Below are 21230 nucleotides of genomic sequence, written 5' to 3'. Positions count from 1 at the left end.
ATTTTCCATGTACTGTGTACGTAGGAGGCTTATATAATCCTTAATATATTGAAGAATATGCTCTATTTTTATCACCATAAAGTGTATATTATGTTACGTAGAAATATTGCTAAATAAGAATTCTCTTTTATACTAAAGTTATTTAGCGGTTGAGTTGTTTTAGTAATTTGTATACAGTGGACTGGAGCTTAATATACAAAATAACAATAGTAATTTAACGACAATAGATTTTTAGAAGTAAGACATCCGTTTAAAAATCGGCTCGTAATTTTGTTTGATAAATACGGTATTTATCTGACATAACCATATTTTTGTTTGAAATCCCGTAACATAAGATATTGAAAAGAATCATTTCTGCCTTTATGTTGATAGTTCTTAGGTAGTTGTATTAATGTAGCCGAACCTTTAGACTCCATAAGTAAGTAAATAAGACATTGACAGTGGGTGATATTTCAAACCAGAAATTGCGTTGCTCAAAAACGCTGATTTTAATAAAAAATACTTATGTCCAAACAATTATAAGGGTACATTATTAATTTTCTCGTTTATATATTATTAGTGTTATTGGTGTAGTTTACAAACATTTTTAAAACAAAATAATAATAATAATATTAAAATACAAAATGTTATTTAAATAGGCAGATTTTCATAGCCAGTACTTTTTTCCGTTGTATGTCCTTTAGTAATGGTAAGAATTAACGACGGAGATATTTAGATTCTAGATTCCGTTGATGTGAGTTGTCATCGGTATTCTTAGTCATTCCTTAAATATGTTAAGTAAAAAAAATAGTGACACTACTACCTTTTTAGGTCAAAGCCTCAGCTTTCTGTATCTGTTTCATGATCATTTGTCAATCTCATAGGCAAGTAGGTGATCAGCCGCCTGTGCCTGACACACGCCGTCGACTTTTTGTGTAAGGCCATTTACCAATTGATCACGAACTCACGATGTTTTCCTTCACCGTTTGAGTGAATGTGAAATAAAAAGAAAGTCCATTGGTGTAAACCCGGAGAACGAACCTACGACCTCCGGAATTAGAGTCGGACGCTGAAGCCACTAGGCCATCACTACTCAAAAACAAAAATTTACTTATTTTCGAAATCCATTTTTTTAAGTAAAATTTGAGACTCCCAATATAAGGCACTTTCCGTACTACCTTAACTGTCATATAGTACAATGTTAGTTAAGTGTATAATAGGTGCAATTTCAGTGACATTAGCGATACAACCTTTATCCCTATCGTAATTCTTTCAGATTATCATAATGGATGATAAATCAGTAAAGAGGTCATTATGTGAAGTGCTAGCATTAGACGAAGATCACATCTGGCGAACCTGTTGCATTTGGCAGCTTCCCAGCTCTATTAGTATTACTTAATTCTTTGAAAGAGGCTGTCATTATGGTGATAAATCCATCAATTGCAGGTTAAGAAAGAGAACGATAGAAATGTTTATTTAATTTTTATATATAAAGCCCATTATCAATTTTCACCTTGATAAAATAAAAGTTTACTTTCTTCAAGAAACTCCGTACGCAATCACTTATACCTAATAAAACATAAATAGTTTTTATGCAGTATTGATAAATTTACTGTAATTGTTAGTACCCCAATGGCGTACTTTTTTTAGACACTCACACTGCCAGAAGGTTCACAAATCTTGAAGGACCCACAAGGACAGAATGGAACTAGTTGGAAATACTTCAGGAGGCGGTGGTGGTTCCACATAGTGGTGATGCCCAAAACTGCCGTAAGTAATGCTCAGTTGTAGAACTGACGTCAAGGTATTTTGTATGCTGCCTTGACGTCCGATGACGAAACTCAGCTGCAGGTAATGCAAACATTTCCTCTGAGCACTCTTTTTTATTATTATTTTTTTTTATTTATTTATTAAGTCTACAACATCATACATATTACTAAATCTACTGATAATTTTATAAAATCTTATATCACTCTTCATTTATTATAAAACTTTTTCGTAACTGACTCGCTTCAAATAGATTCCAGTTAATGTATGGTAAACTTAGAATAGATCTTTTCTATACGCTCATATTTAAAGTGTTTATAACTAAATCGGGATTGGCCTTCATCTAAAGTTATTGAAATCGATAAAAAATATTAAATAATGTAGGCGTATCGACGTCATAATAAACTATATTGATGGATTTTTATTACATTTGGCTACACTGTTCTCATAAGTAAAACATCAGCACTTTCGTAAAAACAAATTTAAGTTTTTCTACAATAGTATAATAATAATAATTATACTCTTTTTATATCAATAAAGAATAATATATTTTAAACAAGTATATCATTAATTATTAATATTACATAATATGTGCATGCATTAAAAATGTAAACTATTACTACATTATTTATTCTTAAATTAAATTTCAATCATGTGTCATTAGAAATTAATGTCTTTTAAGTAATAAATAAATAAAAAGTAATTAAAATTGTAAATAATTATGGACCCTGTTTACGGGTAAATGGCGCATCTGTCTGTCTTTTGCTTTGGTGATCCAATTTTTACCACCTTCTACTTTATGTAATCAATCTTGTCCTTTGGTCTACCTCTTGATACACTAATACAAGGCAACGTTCTAGGGTTGAGAGGTGATCCTAAGATCAGGTGAGCCTCTAGCAAAATTGGCCCATATTCTATAAAAAAATAGAAAATATTTTGAGCAAAATTCAAGTCATCGTTAAATTGTTGCTCATTACATCAAAAATTGAGAAGAATGTAAAGTAAAATGAAAAATATTCCTTGCCAAAGATTAAATTACTGTACGCTTCGACAGAATCGAATTATTAGAGAATTGTTGAAAATTGAGTATAATATTTTCTTTAAGAATTGCTTTACAATAGAGAATCGAGGTTATTGTAAGGAAATGGAATAATGTCTGGAACGTCTGAGCAGAACGGAGCAGCTGACACCTTATTTCTTAAGTTATATAATGGTCTTGGGTTCCATTTAGTAGAAATGACAATGATATACCTATATGGGTCTTGTCGTTGATTACATCCGTTTCCTTAAAACCTGAATCAAGTCAGCGAATTTTCGATTAAAGGTTTCGAAAATAAACGTAAAAAAAAGAGAATTTTTGATCTGACTAAATGTACAATAATTGCATCCACGCCAAGATTATCAAGAGAATTCAACCATTCCTTCGTAGTATCTAAAATTTCCTTTAAGCTTTTAAAACATTCTGTGATCATCTTCTTTTGATTTAAATGGCGGCTAATTATTGTTATTATTGTAATGACAATCTTACGTTTATTATTATTGAGTTCGAAATAATTTTGAAGATGGTCAGCCTCTACCAATCAACTTGTTTTTATGCCTTGATTCCTCCAGTTAAACTGTCCGTCGTTGGAGAAAGTGTTGCGCGGATAGAAAAATACACAAGTGTGATTCGAATGCACATCCAAAGAGTTGAGAGTTACAAAGCGTACACCACTAGGTCTGAAGTGTGAGAGAATAAACCAGTGTTGAGTGAATCACTAAAAATATAGAAAGCGTTTTAAGGTTATTTTACAAAATATGACTTTGTTTTAGTGTCCTTTAAAATAAATCAAACCAATTCTTGAAATACCAGCAACGCACTCATAGGTATAGGTATAGAAAATAACCAAATATCCCCATTATTTATGATCTGAACAAACATCATCAATGTAAACTGATACGCACAGAAGAACACACGTATTGTTTACCGGGAATCGAATCTCGGACCTCAGGTCTTCACATCGTAAAACGTAGGTTAACTAAAGTTATTAAAGGAAACTTATTTCAAAGACTGCAAGTGTGATATCTAACTTAGAAGAAAATTATGAAAAGTGCCCCAAGAGATGGCACTCTTGAAACTTTTTCCATATACACTTTCTGCATACTTTCTTGGTATATTATTTATTCAATAGACCTGCAGCTCATGAACTCCCCATGTGGCCACATTCTTATTAAACGTTGATGTATAAAAATATTCTTCAAAGCTTAGAGAAAGAAAATGGTGGTATTCGAGTAGAAGCGAAATATATAACATAAAAATTACAAGTTTTTGTCAATTTTTTAGGCATTTCATTTTAAGAATTAAAACAAAAATAATTTAAATTTAAATATGGTTTTAGCTAGTTTTACATATGTATAAATAGCTTAAGACATCAGCATATACGGCATTTTTATTACATACAAACACGCATGCATAGATTAAGTTTATAGCTATTCGTTTTAGAATTTGTATAGACAAAGGAAGTAGCCCGTCAACCCCAACACGAGTGTCTCTTGACTACTTACGGGGGTTGTCTCATACTCATATATTGATGTAAAAAATTGAAGAAACAATAAAAAAAAGAAACAAAAAAATAATAATAATTTAATTTAGTTTATTAATAGAGCTCTGGATATACAAACAAAGTTACTGATATACCTATCCTTAATATGTATTCATTTTTTTTTCTAACAAATATACATAGCGCTAAGTAGGTCAATAGCGAAATAAATAGGCAAAGTCGACTGCGAAGCTAGTCATTTTTAATGAGTATGGGTTTCAGCTGCTGCTGTGCGTCACGCAATCACCCTCTACGTGAGCGATCACGCGAAAACGTCAATCTTCGTTGAAAAGGGTGTGGTGAACCAAGAATAGTACGAATAGGAAATTCCGTTTTATATAGCTGGCGTGCTGACTTGACTTGGAATAACAGAATATTTTAATTCAAATCAGTACAAAATCAATTTAAATAAGATTCAATAATTAAATTTAATATTGGTTGTTTTACAATGTAAGTATCTATTTCAGAAGGCTCACCTGATGGGTGATCCATGGACACACCATAGCCTCGCAAGTGCGTTACCGGCCTTTTAAGAATTGATAATCTTTTCGAATTGGTTTAGAAATATTGATTCTGTCTGTGGGTTTCACATACTGGTGGAGTAAGCCTAAGACTGCCTAAATAAACTTAACTTAGTGTTATAACTCTAATTCTATGTTATACGAATGCCTAACTAACATCATATACAATGTCGCATTTGAAGGTAATTGTTAAAGTTTAAATGATAATATATACAGAATATATCATTTAAATTCTAACAATACTCTTTATAGATAATGTGAGTATGTTTAAAATAAATAAATAAAATATTTTTTTTAACTATAATATGAAATTAAGTGTTGTTTGTTATAAAAGAGCTGGGAAGTTTGAGACAGGTATTTTTCCTTCCACGGGGTTCCCAAATCTTGTAATAAATAAACACGCATTTTGAAATTCTATTTACAAAATATAACTATTATTTAAATGACCAGTATTGACCTAGATGGTTCAGCGATTGAATTTCATCCCTGGGTCGTAGGTTCGATCCCCGGCTGTGCACCAATGGACTTTCTTTCTATGTGCGCATTTAAAATAACTCAAATGGAGACATTGTGAGGAAATCGACTTACTTGCCTTAGACCCAAGACGTCGACGTCGTGTGTCAGGCACATGCGGCCTAAAATATTTGTAACGCTACTGATTTATCAATTTTATTATTTAAATTGATACGGAAAATGTCTTTGCATAAAACTGCTCTTAAAGATAAGTATAGTCTTCGAAATAACCTGACCTTTAGCTAACATTACTGAACCTAAATCTCGTTCTAGATTTTAATCAGATAACTAGGCATCACAATATCTGCCCCATAAAGATCCTATCGACGCTTATCTAAGCCAATAAGCGTTCAGCTACGTTGAAGCGGTTAGGTTAATCGGATAAGTGCTTTGAAGGAAAATAAATCTTAATATTAGGGAATAAGGCTGATATTGAATTTGAGGGAGTATGTTTTTGAAATAAATATGTTACCTGATGGTTGATGGGTGAATAAGGAAAATCAATATGCGATATTTTCGTGTTTTATCATATGATTATTTTCAGCTGTATTAATTTCGTATAGTCTCATTTATTATAGTGTATTGTCGGGGGTCAGAAGGGACAAAGAAATGAAAACGATTGCACGTCACTACAGAGTGAGATATCTACATGAACTATTGACTACAGGGATGGCCGGGCTGGCCATAAGTTTTACAATTAACTAAAAGCAGTCATTAGTAATGCACTCTACCCCTAATTTATAAATTTACTAGCGACCCGCCCCGGCTTCGCACGGGTGCAATGCTCATACTAAATACACAACAGAAAATCTGTGAACGTTGTATATAAAAATGTGGGTTATCCATAAGAGATAGACATATACCATCATGGACTTTTCTGTAGACCTTTTCAATGTGTATAATACTTAGTGCATTATTTTGATAAAACTCGTAGGGTTCAGCTTGCGTTTGCAATGTAAGCGGAAAAAATGTAATTATTTACGACATCACATTAGAAACCTCAAAAATAACAGTACTTCTCCACTATTTAATGGATATTATTATACATATAAACCTTCCTCTTGAATCACTCTATCTATTTATAAAAACCGCATCAAAATCCGTTGCGTAGTTTCAAAGATTTAAGCATACAAAGGGACATAGGGACAGAGGAAGCGACTTTGTTTTATACTATGTAGTGATTAACTTACAAATAGAGAATCTTAATTTAATTATTAGTACATATATTTACTTAAGATGTAATGTAGAACATGGTGTAATTGTTACAGTTTCTTACAAACGTTGTGTAAAACAAAAAGAGTGGCAGAGAGTTTATTGCCAGTTCTTCTCTTCCGTTCTACGCCTTTGATTTGAGAAGTGGCAGTACATGTAATATAAGAAGCCTTTGATGTGTATTTATTTTTGACGTTCTTAAGTGTATTAGCTATACTTATAAATAAATAATTTTTGACTTGACTTTGAATTTTAGGAATTTACAATTCAATACTAATGTATTTTGTTTCAAAACCAAGGACAATTTGGACTTATCCATACTGCTTTCGTTGCTAAGGCAGGCTAGGCCTAGACCTATCATCTTATATTACTGTGTGGTTTATCGACAATTATGTCTGAGGCGATGGCTGTGTTGATCTCGAAAGCCATTAATGGAAATCTTATAAACTTTGATACAAGTACTGCCCAAAATTCATAAAATTTCGATAGGCTTTATCATCTCATACACCACCAGTATTTGATAGATAACACCGAAACAATCATTTGAACATAACAATAACAGTAGGCGAAAAACATTAGTAAGTCTAAGCAATTATTCACAAATGTACATACAATTTACCAATAGCAAGTTGGCATATAAGCAAGAGAAAAATCAAATAAAAGTAAACATAATTATCAATTATTGAAGAGCAACTAGAACTCAATATTATTGATAACCAATCTTCAACCATGATATCGGTAATATATAGAAATACTTACTGCAATAATGAAAGAGAATTTCAGAGTCTTTCAATAATTCCATGAAGCACCCTCATCCAACAAATAAGCTTCAGTGAGAGCAGTTGAGGTCCACTTAATCACTTAAGTATCGAAGCTACAAGTGTAAGCCGATCGGCTCTACTGTAATTCCTAGATCCACTAAGTATCTTTGTGACTATAATTTGTGCTATCTAGAATATAAATGTTCTTTTATCTACATAGCTCTGTTTAGTTTTCTTACTTGAATTTTTTGAAATAGAAATTATATAGTAACTGAGTCCGAATAAATTCGACTTAGGTTCTGTTTCACAATGTCCGGATAAAATCCAAATAAACTATTTACTACTTGGTAGGAAAAACACAATAGTTGCGTTTCACCACCGTCAGATGGCGCTTTTCGTCATGTAACGCGAAGTTTCTTATTCGTAACTTTTATCTTCGAATAATTTATGTGTTGCATAGCTATTTGGCACTTTATCCATACATTGTGAAACAGGCCCTAAGGCTCTGTCAAAATAGCGCTATCTGACAGTCGTGAAACGCAAAAATACTATTTATCCTACAAATAAGTAACAAATAGCTTATTTGGAACTTATACGGACATTGTGAAACAGGCCCTTAGTGTCAAGAAAACTACGTATTAAAAGGCCGGCAACGCACTTGAGAATTTCTATTAATCAATGTATCACTTAACATTAGGTGCTGCCCATTGAGGTTGCCTGTAGCACGCGGTAAATAAAGATATAGCACACAGAAGTCGCATACCTAATATGTATATTTTTAAATGTTTATAAATATATAAGATATGTTATTACATTACTAACATATCTTTTGAGTAACTTGCCGTAATCGTGGTCTTCAAAAGATCACAATAAGATATTAATACGTTGCCATGGTAACGCCATGGAATACTTACATTTCTTACAATTCTGTAATGTAATGAAATAATCTATCTATATAATATTTAATGAAATTTATAGGTATCTACAGAATAAAATATTCATCGATATTTGTCACCCTGTATAAAGAGCGCCATGGAACAATTTTGAATATTTAATAATGAAACGCTTAAGGTCCTTCAAGAAAAGAGCGTACCAATTCTAAAAAGGCCGGCAACGCACTCGCTAGCCCTCTGGCATTGAGAGCGTCCATGGGTGGCGGTATCACTTAACATCAGGTTGCCTCCTGCCCGTTTGCCCCCTGTTCTATAAAAAAAATCATTTGCGTGATTAAGTTACGTAGAACCAATATACAATAATATTATAAGCGGAATAAAAGTATTGAATTTACGGAGTTAGCCTGCTATTTAAAGCCGTCCTGATAATCTGAAACCCCTTTCTATATCCGCGGTACGGTATCGACTTATCAATGTAATGGTTTGGCGATAGAATTTTATGGCAGCGTTTTGGGTCAAGATATAGGTAAAAGCTTTTATCATTTACATACTGGAAGTAATACCATACATTTTATGTATGGCTGATACGGTATTCTAATATCATTCCTCTATGATTCTAATTGAGCTTTTTTAATTTAAGTACATACATATTATGTACTACATAAGTATACTGTTTATTTACGTTTCTTTCTATTGAATTGTGCTTAAGCTGTGATAAAATTAAACGCGTCTGGCAGACCAACGATCCTACATCGACATTAATTTCTACTTATCCGTAGAATTTTTGACATATTTTAATAAAATTAAAATTAGGAAATTCCGAAAATCACCTTGTCATTGAAGAAAGAAGGAATTTGGATAAATATTTATTCGATTTTGTTACTTCACGGTATTTTTGTTTATATTGAAGAATTGCTTTGCCAATTGTTAATGGGGCTTGATGATAATGTGTTTATTTATATTGGGAACTAGGAGATTAAACAATATGACGCCAGATCTATATAAAACAAAAAAAGATAAATTGGTCGAATCACGCCTCCAGAATCGAATGGAAGACACCATAACTTCGTCTTTCGTTTTCTCCCCTCTGAGATCTAACCTATCGTATAAAAAACAATGACAAACTATGAATTTAATAATTGGGAATGGGATTTAGATACTTTCCTTGGGGTGATGGGATTAGATACTTGACACAGCAGGTATCCTTCACAGACCAGGCCATACGCTTTTACAAAAAGCTAGGGAAGATCGGGTCCAGTACTTGCAGGATGGGCCACCATCCCTTCCAAACATAACAGTCTCCTCCAACTTTCCAGAAGAGACTCTTGGGACGTCTAGTAGATACTACCGGTGACCCCGGAACTAGTGCTTCCCTCGCTCAACATAGAAGTATCAAACAGCAAGGAAATACTTCCAGCATTAAACTTACACTGCCAGAGGGACTATGATAGAATTAATTAATAATTATTACTATGTAGGTTAAGAATATTGTGTGTATATTTCTGTGCTGGAATGTATGTAAATCATATTGTTAGTTCATCTATTTTATTCATTGGAGTTTTATAAAAGCATATTATGGTTTCGTCTTAATAATCAACGGATGTATAATTTTAGAACTTTAAATAAACTTCCCGCAGAATTTCATTACAAATAAACATAAAGGTGTGGTTTTGAAGTCACGGCTATCTTTCCTATTATAAAACGTGAACTATTAGACCATGTGTATGTATGAACGCGGTACACTCAAAAACTATGGAACGTTTCCTTGGGTTTTTAGCAATAGACAGTTTGTTTTGTAGAAGTTCATTCGTTCTACTTTAATATAAATTGACTGATATTATCAATATAACAGTCTTTACTCCAAAAAATTCAACAATATGTGATCATTAAATTACAAGCAAGTTGTAGCGTGGGCGAGTACTTCGACCATAAGTTTGACAACAATTATAAAAAGCTTAAATTATTGATTATTGACGTTCTTATTATATGAATTTTTGAAGATTAATATGACTTTTGTACGCTGATTTTTATAGGACTGTTTGTGCAGATTTTCATAATTGATCTATCTAAATGTACCACTTTCTTGCGAATAAATGATCTATTATTAGTAAGTGAAGAGAGGTTTTGAGACTTTTTGAGTTTATTCGTTGAACATACAGAAAACAAATCATTGCTATAATATTCCTTATAATGTACCTTGGCATGACTAAGGTTCCAAAAACTAACACAGACAGCGTACGCTTATAACAGCTGTTAGCTACACTCTGAAATTGTTTCATGTTAGTATGTACTGAAAGGTAGGCTAGGCATTAATGAGAAACAAAGTTCGCGGGGCAGCCAGTAACGTATATATTTATCAACTAAACAATGCATCACACGGTTTGTAAACACAAATATATCATATTGACTATTTGATATTTTCTAAAGTATCTTGGCACACTTCCTATGTTAAAATTGGGATTTTTCAATGTTTTATCATTTCAAATAAGTAACAAAGTATTTCTACGATTTTGGGTTTGTGCCAATTTGGTGCAAACGAGCATTTAAAATATACTTTATGCTTAAAGGACCTTGATCAAATAAAAACTAAAAAAAATTATGAAAACAATAAAAGTACCAACTTTACAGTCAAAATTACTTCTAGTATAGCTGTCAATTGAAGAGGAAACAAAAACTATTAATTTATTTATTTTATTTATTCATACTTCATTACATTACAATATAAAAACTTTACATTATTAAATGAAAAGAAGGGCAACTGGCGGCCTTATCGATTTCGAGCGATTTCGTCCAGGCAACTACTTTACCTACACAGTTTAACTAATTAAATACTTTACATTTCCATTAATTTGTGTACATACACAACTCTTATATAATATTGTCATTTATTGACGTGAAATAAGACTACATTTCAAGTTATATTTCGTGCATGTATTCATATAATTAGCCGTGTCTTGCTTTTTAGCATAGGTAGAAGCATGCTTTCAAAAAATCCATATTTTCCTTTCTTAATTTATGAAGGTCCAGCAAATTCTGTTTTCTTCTCATATATTACCGTCCTTTACTTCTCCTTTTATATGCAGGATATTTAGGATATCTAAGACGTTGAGGAAACAGGGTTTATAAAATTCAGGAATATCAGGCTCTCATCCCTGAGGTTATAGGTTCGATCCTTGGCTGAACTATCTTTCCATAATCGCATTTAACATTCGCTCGAGCGGTGAAGAAAACATCGTGAGGAAACCAACGTTTCTTAGACCCAAAAAGTTGACAGCGTGTGTCAGGCACAGGATCACCTAATTGCCTTTTAGATTGAAGAAGGATCATGAAACAGATTAAAAAATCTGAGGCCTAGACCTAAAAAGGTTGTAGCGTCACTGATTTACTATTTATATCTGGGACATGAAGTGCTACACGTTTTGATAAAACTTATTCTATTAATTACATTACTCCGTATAATTTACGAGTTGTTATGATGCTTTTCTTTAATAGTTTTATTAATCGTTATTTTACATAGATGAATTGATACCCGTATTATAAATAAAATCATTAAGAGCCTACTAATAATGGACTAAACATAGCAAAGATCAATACAGACCTTTTGACCCGAAGCTTTTAATGATATGAAAAGCAAAACAAAAGAAGGCAAACAATGATTCGTCACAATTACTTGTCTAATTAGGTGGATGTGATTGATCGCCTGTCCCCAACAGCCTTTATTTATCGATAATTTTCGAATTGAGCTCGTATTATCTTTCGATTATGATTCATATTTCTATTTGCTTAATGTTTTATTGGACCGGGCTATGAGTAATGGATCAAAAGAATACCAATTTATAATAAACATTATTTACAATTGTCTTAACCTACATAGTAATAAGGAAAATAAATAAATTGCAACAATTTTGAAAAGTTTGGTCCCGGTAGCAGTATATCTTTAACGCTAGCAGCATTCCCTCGCTGTATTGCGATACTTATTCGATGAGGGAGGAATGCACCAGCTCTGTCACCGGTACTATCTACCAGACAACTTAAATCTTTAATAAGCGCCTGTGCACTTGAACCCCACGTCCCAAGGGTATCTACTCCAAAGAACAAAATTTGGGAGAAAGACTCTTATATTTAAGTCGTTTATTTTTCCGCCTGTTTAGTTTTTTATTTGTCAGAGACGTATCCAACGTCTCCACACAAGTATCATCCGAAACCCGTCCCATCTTCCAAGCGATCAACGACAACCCCCGGCCAGTTAATTTAGTATTTGTTTGATTTTCCATATTGATGTAGCTTACGGGGTTATACCAATCAACGAAATGAACAACATTGTGATATTTAAATGTATGTTACCTATGCATAACTATTTAAAAAGACCAGTGTTAGCCTAGTGGCTCTAGCGATGACTTTTAACCATGAGGGCGTAGGCTGGAACTCTGTGCCTATAGGATTTCTATGTCCACATTTAGCATTTGCTCGTTAGGTGAAAAATATCGTGAGGGCCGCCCTAGGCTCAAAAATTCCACGGCCTGTCTCAGCAAACAAATACCAATATCTTAGCCGTAGACCAAGGTATGTAGCGACAGTTTTAAGTAAGCTGCGGTATTTACAACTTTGGATTTTACTTTCACAATTCGCAATATTTTTACGCACCAACCAAGATATGAACCCGTTCGCGATTTGGGCATAGATAAATTTATTAGTTTATTATTGAATGCCAATCTTCCGTGTACTATACAAAATTAAGCTAATCCTAACTGCCAAAACGTGTCATTCAAGTTCTATACACTTTAAAAATCTTTTGAAATGATCACCACAAAATAAGCCAGCCATGTTGAAATGTATTCTCATTACAATCGCACAAGTGGTACCTGTATACTTTGACCCTCGACAGACTTGAAGTGACTCGTGTAGAAGGCTCATGAACTTCTGGACGAAGTCATTAAAGACAAGAGTGTCACCACGCGTTTTATCATTATAAACTCTGAATTTCATAGATATTCTTTCTCACTGCAAATTCCGACACCTGCAAAGTTTTGTTATTTTGTGTTTAACAAAAACATTTATTTATTTGTAAACGAGTTTCAACTGTGTTAATTAATAATAATAATAAATCGTTTTTGCAATGAAAATGGTCCATTTAGATCACCCATATAAAATAGGCATGCATATTCTTCAGTAAATTAAACTTTAGCAACAATATATAAATTTCAATTTCTTTATTACATGAATAATAATAGTAAATATCTATGGAGGGAACATTTAAGTATGCAATTTAATCCCCAAACAACAGATGAAGCATCTTCCAGATGCGTCGTGCCTGAAACCTACACGTTTTTATGACTGTTATATACATTAGCACTTTTTTTTCATTATCTCTAACAATTGATCTCTACTAGGTAGCCCTGGTAAGAAAAAGCAAATATTTTGAGGTAAGTGCAAGAAATAAACTAAGAAAAGTATAAAATTAGAAATACGTCAAATTATACAATATACCAATAAGTATAACAATGCAGCGAGGAAATGTAGTTTGCTTATCTTGCCGAAGCCGCGTACAAATTATTTGAAGAAATCTATTAGGTATGAGGGTGTGCAATTATTTAATCAATTACCATCTCAAATTCGCAATATTGGAGTGTTTGACAAATTCAAAAAGGCATTAAAGATGCATGTTAGAATGAACATAGCTGACTAAAATTGTTACGGCTAATGGCGACGTGTATCTCGCTCGTATATAATATATACATATTAATATTAAGTTTCTCATGTAAATAAAATATTTCTGTTTTGTAATGAGAAATAACGTTCTTTAAACATAAATGTTGCCAGCGTTAACATTGCCGCAGGCAGCTAGCAGCAAGCATCTTATTTATCAATTTTTATTATTACTATTATGAATATGAATGTCATGAATATTTTAAATTCTTTATATTTCATTGTTATGTTTAGGTATTAATAAACAATGTAATTAAATACTTGTCTATATTATTTAATTCAAGTACAAAAATATAATCAATATAATATATTATAAATATAATGACATTCCAGTTTTTATAATTCAAAAGAACGTGTTTAATTATGTAAATTCTCGCTCGTACACTTACAACTTAATATTCGGTTCAGGTAATTAAAGAAAAGTCCCGAAAATTCGAAACGTGTGGAAAACGCGTTTTCCTCATATTCAAGATTCAGAACGGAAAAGATTATCCCGTATGAATATTCTGAGATATTAATGTAGGGTAAAATGCGAGTCAGTAGAAACTGTCATTTACTTTGCTAGATTTGGAATTAATGCTTGTGGAATCGCGGGTACTCGATTACTCAAGGTCAGTCTGTCATAGGATATTTACATATATAGATATAGTCATTATATACTTTAATAAGGTGTACGTGTATTGCGAGTTAAGGAGTATGTAGGAATTAAACATTATTAGCAAGTAGTTCAGACGCGCGGTACACACTGACGTAAAAAAATGGTTGTATAGTTAAACTTCATTAGTAAAGAACGACTTTTTTTTATCAAATGTCCTTTTACAATACAAGACTTGATGGAACTGTTGCTGGTTAAGATCAAAAGCACTGAATCTTTTAACTACAAGTATTCGCGCGCGCGACAGCGGAAATACTCCAACTAATTTGGGGTATTACATCAAAGTCAATATTAAAAATTACTATTAAATAAAAATAATGACAACATTCTATGAGTTTTCACATTTCTTTGTGAATTTTCTATAAAAACATTTCGTGTTCGTTTACACACTTAGCGTGGTTTCCAAAAGATTCCACACAGCCATAAAATATACGTTACAATTGTTAAACAGACACAATATGAGATATTATTGTAAGCTCATTGAGGTGAAATAAAACGGGCAATTACGTGGTCGCACGTAAACCTCACATAACTTGTTTTTACGACTCCATAAATACATTTTTGTTGCCAGTTTTAACTAACATTATAATGCAAGACACGAAAAAATTGTGTGTATGTACGTAATGACTATGGTATAATTTTAACGCGATTTTCTAGCTTTTCTGTCTTTCATCTGTGGCATCACTTCTTTCAGAGAAACAATTTTTTATGTAATAGGAGGCAAATAGATAGAAGTCTCGTCTCAGCTAAGTAATACCACCGCTCATGGACACTTACATTGCCAGAAGGGTCGTACGTTTGCTTTGACGTAAGTTGCGGAATTTGGTGTGGAAAGTTGCACACCATGAGCTGTCTGGTCTAACATAAGAGATAGGATAGCTTAGATCTTTCATTATAGTCGCAATTTTATTTTATTGCAAATTATTTGTTTATTATTTGATACAATTCTAACAGATGGCGCTGTGTTAAAAGTACCAACGTTTCACATAAGGTAGATACCTTTTACATCAGTTCTCCTACAGTTTCCCTTGAATAGTTTACTACTATGTGCCTAATATAAAAAAATCTTAGCAACAACAACGCTTGGCCGAGTCTGCTAGTGTGTACATAAAAATAGTAGCGAAGATAAGAAACAAATGGAGAATTTGGTGATCATCACTCTATCGAAGGTCTATTAAATATAACATAAATAGAATATACGTCATTTTATAACATATGCTATTGTTAAGTTAAACAAAGAAACAGGCTAGTAATAAATAGAAGTGTAAATAAACAGTGATTTACTTTTAATAAGGCCTATAAACAATAGAAAATCGTCCATCCACAAATTTACATAATGAAATATGGCGATGCTTCTAACCAAATTGCTTTTATAATATGCAATATTGACGTCGATATACCTAACATAATTTTAATAATGAAAATTTAATTACTTTTATGCATGCAATAACTAGTTCTTTTCTTTACATCGTTTAAATAAATAACGTAGTCAATGTCTGTATAGATATTTTTTATTGGAGATAGATAGTTATGGCAATAAACTACTAAGTAAGCAGAAAAATTCGCAAAATATAAATATTTCCTGCCTCAAGCCATTTTAGCTGTGTTGGCCTAGTGGCTTCAGCAAGCGACTCTCATCCATGACGATCAATCCCCGGCTGTGCCCCAATAGACTTTCTTTCTAGGCGCACATATAACATTCGCTCGAACGGTGAAAACATTATGTGAAAACCGGCTGGATTTAGACTAAAAAAGGCGACGGCGTGTATCAGGCACAGGAGGCTGAGACAGAAATCTGAGGCCCATATCTAAACATGTTGCGGCACTGATTTCTATTTTTATCTGCCCTATATATTAAAACAATTTGTTATATTTCTTTGGATATAATAACCAAATATTTCAGGAATTTATTACGCTTAAAGTGAAGTACAGAATTGTTTGTAAAATCTTCTAAACAAAGTTCGATTCGGCAACCGTTTTCCGATGATTAATTGTTTTGGCCGACTTTTGTCTTTTTTGTCTTTGTTTACGCAATTATTACACATTTTTTTAATAACTAGTATTACTACAGAGCGTTTACAACACAAATTAATACAGGCATACATCTAATCATATTTATATTTAGTATATGTACTCGAATTGCCTTCGTATCACGGCGGTACTAATCTTTTGGTCTATGCCCAATTAAACTGGAAGCCACGCACAAGGCTGACCGGCTTCTTAATTACAAAATACCCAAGATACATGCAATCTCATGCTAGTACAAAATGAAGTTGTAACGCAACTGCTTAAAAAAAGTGCGTGCTTACAAAGTATGCATGTCAGAAGTGAAACTTTCTTGTAAATTAATTATTACTAAGGTAAAAGTCCCAATAGATGATCATGTACCAGTATATGATAACTCCATGTATTTGTGTATCTTTGTTCACACTGTTTACATACTGTATACGTGCTAATGATAATAAAAATAAATAAAAGATCTGCGTATACTGCACAAGACATTATGCCACAGAATCGCTATCTGTGATTTTAATATGTAACTACTTACTAAACGAATACATTTTTTTCTTGATCTCCCATTCTCACTCGCATTCAATCGGTCTCAATCGCTATCACCCTGTTCTTCGACAAAAACGCTTCACATCTTCATGACGATTCATCCGTAAAAAAATTAACCTCATGCGCCTAAAGAAGTTTCACTTCAATACGATATGAATAAATAAAATCAAATCAAAATAGTTTATATTACGAGTGTCTTTATTACAGATTATATTTCTGCATATCCACGTGCTGTCGTGTAATTTTAATTGTTATAGCAATCGCGATTTTACCCAAGTTTATTTTATAAGATTCAAACAAAGTTAAATTCGCTATCGGAGAGCTGAACCTTTTACTGGGTTTTCATAGAATTTGTTCAAGGAACATTTGTTCACACAAGAAAGGTTATGCAAGGGCGGGCCTTTATTTAAATACTAGTAAATAGTCAGTTTAATTCCACAAATTATGATTTCTTAAAAACATGATATAACCGGTGATGCCTCGTTTCAATTGATTAACTAAAACAAATATTCAATATTACTTTAATTAAAATTGATGCTATTATATACTACGAATCACATCTAAAGTTCTACACTGCTACGAATAATATGCTACAAGAGTAACTAACTGGTAAAGGTTAGCAATAAATATTTTGTAAAATAAAAACAGGTGTATATTAACCAGTTCAAGAGAAATATATTATTTTGAGTAACATTGTATAAGTGTAACCTGTTGTGGATGCATTCAGTGTGTTTGTATTGTGTTTTATTTTTGACTTTGTTTTTATTATAAGGATGTCTCTGTTTGGTTTCCGAATAAATAAATAAATAAATAAATAAATAAATACAGAATGCTACTAATTTTAAAATAATATATTTTATTACTATAGTTCATTGACCTTTCGCCAAGTTGAATTATAACAGTAATTGAACACTTACTGAGATGATGCTGCCGATTACGGTAATCTTATCGAGCCACGGTTTTGCGTAAATATCTATCCCATATTGAATTTAATATCCTCTCTTAATATAAAGGCAAAATTTTGTTCGCATTGATGAATTTCCATCTTTGTAAAAATTACTCAATCGATCTTTTATATTGGATTAGGTAGAAAAGTCATGATAAATAATCAGGCTTAACACAACCATAAATTAAAGTTGACGTTTAAAGAGAATAATTTTCATGATTTATTACTAGTCCTTCATTAATCATTGTATTTTTAGAACTCAAATTTTCTAGGAGACTCGCTTTTCGATATGCTAAAAATATCAATGTTTCTACAGTTTTAGTTTGCTGTTAATAATTAATATAATCTTTACACATATATTTATAACCATGTATCTATTATACATTTAATGACTGTTTAACAAGAGTTATAAAATACTTCTGTATGTATCATCATCCCTTCCTTACTATCTGTAATTGTAACCGGAATCTTTTTTTTTAACTAGTTTTTAACCGGCTCAAAAACCAAAGAGATTATTAATTCGTTTGTGATCTTTCGATTAAAATCTTGGACCTAGGAATAGACGACTTTCAAAGGTCATCAATTAGTATTGTCTTTTATTAACATAACTTTTACACATTTAAACAAAATACAATAATACTAACTATAATCCGTAAAAAAGTGTTTTCTTTAAAAGGTCATCAATTATTCACTTATATTATCAATATTACGAGTTAGTTAGTATGGATTAGAACACGCTCAGTCACCAAAATGGAGGTGGGCCGGACATGTGGCTACATGACAAGAGATGGACGAAAACGGTAACCACATGGGCGGGTCCACCGGGAAAAAGAAAGAGAAGTAGACCTGTGGCTAGCTGATAAGACGAAACAAAAAAAACAGCTGGTCCCAACTGGATTCAAGTAGCCCAATCGAGAAAGGACTGGCTGTCTTTGGAGAAGGCCTTCACCTACAATGGAGTTTTTACAGAAGAATTAACAGTAGGAAAAACTAACACAACTAAATTTAGGATACAAATTTAATTACTAACAAAACTAACACTAGTATTATAGTAAACTAACTTAATACAACTTCTTGTTCTGCTGTAAGAATTAAAAGGCCTTTTATTTTTTTATTATTACGAGTTAGTTGACCGAGTTGTTAACTTGGTCTGAAGACTTGGAAGAACTGAGCAGATCGTCTATATTCTTAGTTTGAATCAGAATTTTAACCAAGTTGAAAGTTATATAAAATTTGTATATAGCATCACCATTGTTTCTATGTTCAATTAACATTTACTGGAGCGATGAAAGAAAACATCGCGAGGAAACCGGCTTGCCTTAGACTTAAAGAGTCGACTGCGTGTGTCAGGCACATATGTCTGAGCACCTATTAGATTGTTCAAATGTATTTATTTACATCGTGTCTTATAGAATATGATTAATACACACAATTAATGGTAACAATGCTGTGACTGAAAAATATATTTTCTATACTTGAAATGTTTTAAAATTCTATTTAAAAACTGTTGAAAAACGGAACTTTTTTTTAATGTACCAGTCTGTTTCTGAAATAAGGGCAATAACATATATGTTTTTCACTCGCAGAACTAAATAAATCATTATTTTTAAACGTGTTACAATATATATAATAGTAAACATAAAAGAAATGACATAATGTAGGTTCTCATGATTTATTATCCGGCATATTTTAAACTGTGTCAAGGCAACGCAATTAAAATGTAATAACTTTAATAGGAATGAAATATTTTAATGGCTTAACCACTCGGTCGATGCCGGATAATCTATTAGCTTTCATGTTACAAAGATACACGCAACAAAGCAATTTAATTTACAAACCTTTATCAATTTTTAAGGGTCGCAGTTTTCACTCGCATTGAAAACACTCCACTGCCGCACTACATTTAATAATTCAAAAACTCGATTCATATATTATCTATGTTTTATTAAATTTATTCGTGATTAAGTTTTTATTCTGTAACGGTCACTATTCCACATTTGAATTTTGGGCCGGCGCCCACTATGGGGTGAAACGCGCGCGCCTCACTCGGCGTATGTCGCGTCACTGATGTATGGGGTTCGTTTCGCGCATGCGCCAACTATACCAATACCTAAGCACATTTCATTTTGTAATGAACTGAAATACCCCATTTTCCACTATAGGGCTTTTTGGTTTGTGAATAGGGGTTAAAGTTGCATGTTGTGAAACTAAGGTGCGTTCGAAGTTTGAAAATGTTAATGTTTTCTGTCCTTGTTCTTCTTGAGGTTGACAATGTATTTGTGTTTTAATTGAGTGTTCTTGTTTATGGGTTATGAATTGTTCATACAATTTGTGTCAAAGTTATTGACGTGTTGGTATATAATTCAAGTTGCATGCGGAGGGCTATGCGATGCTTGCTGCAAACTAGCTCTATGCATGCATTTCTTTTTATAAAGTTTATTTTACGAGAATAATTTTTAGTTATAAAGAGGATATTTATGTGTAGGTTTTATTTTGTTTCAGAAGAGTATTTTAGCTTTTGAATAGAGACTTTTGCCGGACGCATTCGAAGATATTCAAAGATGTTAAATAAATAAGCCAGCAGCAAACAATTCAGTACAACGCTATCTTGATGATTTAGATTGTGTGTGTAAAAAATACAGACCCGAACTTAATACAATATTAACATTACTTATTGTTTCGACAGCTTTTTACCAATCGTCAGCGAGATCTGTCACATCAGTTTACTATTTGTTATTTATGATTGATCAGTGTCTATTAACGCTGTCTATTGCTGTAAATTTGGTATTTGGAACATTTTGATGTTTAAGTTTATATTTCAAAACAGAAACACATCAATGTTTCTTTTAATTGCTTTTACAACAAGCCTGTCTACTGAGTAGTCATAATTCGACAGTATTTAGTTGGGTTAAAAGTAACTTCAAAAGCTCCTCAAATATAATTTTTCAAAGCTTTTATGGGTGTTAGAACTCACTGGTTTTTCTTCAACGATATTACTTTTCCGTACCTACAAATGTCCTATGTCATGAAGTCTTGATAATGTTAATAGATTTAATAATATGTTTTATATTATATTATATTATTACTACTAATACCAAAAAAGCATCTTCACTGAATCTTTTACGCAAATTTACTGATA

General features: G+C 32.4%; 1 protein-coding gene across 4 annotated transcripts in view; it reads right to left on the bottom strand.

The window, feature by feature from the left end:
- Positions 1 to 20141, bottom strand: part of LOC110993955 (potassium voltage-gated channel protein Shaw) — a 55108-nt gene extending 34967 nt beyond the window's left edge. For all 4 annotated transcript variants that reach the window (XR_006750913.1, XR_006750911.1, XR_006750912.1 and 1 more), the window contains exon 1: positions 19930 to 20141. The gene's annotated coding sequence lies outside the window, so the exon portion shown is untranslated. The remainder of the gene's footprint in view (positions 1 to 19929) is intronic.
- Positions 20142 to 21230: the final 1089 nt, after the last annotated feature.

Source organism: Pieris rapae, chromosome 21 (assembly GCF_905147795.1).
Source record: "Pieris rapae chromosome 21, ilPieRapa1.1, whole genome shotgun sequence".
Taxonomy (NCBI): Eukaryota; Metazoa; Arthropoda; class Insecta; order Lepidoptera; family Pieridae; genus Pieris; species Pieris rapae.
This window is presented reverse-complemented; position numbering and strand designations above follow the sequence as displayed.